Below are 1136 nucleotides of genomic sequence, written 5' to 3'. Positions count from 1 at the left end.
AATACCGAAACAATTCAACATGGAAATTCAATCAAAATACAGTTTCCCTATGAGAACGTTTCTAATGTTATCCTGAGCTCATATTCTTCAATGATTGTATTGTATACTGTAAATAAATAACCACTTACATACCAGCAATAATATCTGTGGGAGCCCTTGGATGTTCTGCATCCAATTCTGAATGCTTGTGAGATAATCTCTTACTTTCTAAAGCCAACAATATTGAATTTGAGTGAAAAATGTTTGAGACAAAATGTTAAGTACCACAGATTTTTTGTAACCATTCCCTGTAACTCATTTCTGAGTGGCACTTCCAGCTAGGAGCATAACTATGCCAATTTACACTCAACAGAATGCTAAAGGAGTGACTAGAAAATTGCAGGCTTCTCATCAATCTGCTGTCCTGACTTTCCCACAGAAATGATATTGTTATTTCTGCATATGCTCATAACTTAAAATAGAGCTGAAAATGGTAAAATAGTATAAGTCCAGTGATTAATACATCCCCAGGTGTGTTCAGATTATCTAAACATTTCTGTTTGCAAAGCAGGCAGCAATGCTGTTTAATAAAATATAAATCAGTGTTGCCTTTCCCCTCGATAAATGTAAAAAGACAAGTGTGTTTTGTAGGATCACCATAATCACAAGTTTATTACTTATGGAAAATAAGTGCTTGGCTTATGCTTGGCACCAATGACTTTTCAAGGTGACAAATGGTAAAGCTACTTAAGGGATTGATCTAGTAGACATACAACCAGATCTTTCCTGCATGCCAGGAAAAGTAATGTTAGCACAATTTTGCACATCCTAGTTGGAGGCAATAATTCAGAATTAAAGCAGCATAAATAATAAAAAAATAATTGTGGGACAATTGAAAATTTTTTGTTTGACTTCAAAATAAAGGATGGAATGCTTTACTTATTTAGCCCTTTCCATAAACCTTTTTTTCCTAATTGTTTTCAATTTAAAATTGAAAAATGATGTTTTGAAAGAAAAAAGTTAACTGTTTCATTTTATAAAAGTAAAACAAGACATTTCTTACATGAAGCAGTTCATTTTACCATTTTTAATTTCCCTTCATTTAAATAGAATCTCTCTCTACGGATGTATTTGAAATAGCATTTCTGCTGAACGTA

The sequence above is a fragment of the Apteryx rowi genome, unplaced genomic scaffold (assembly GCF_003343035.1).
Source record: "Apteryx rowi isolate R43461 unplaced genomic scaffold, aptRow1 scaffold_932, whole genome shotgun sequence".
NCBI lineage: Eukaryota > Metazoa > Chordata > Aves > Apterygiformes > Apterygidae > Apteryx > Apteryx rowi.
This window is presented reverse-complemented; position numbering follows the sequence as displayed.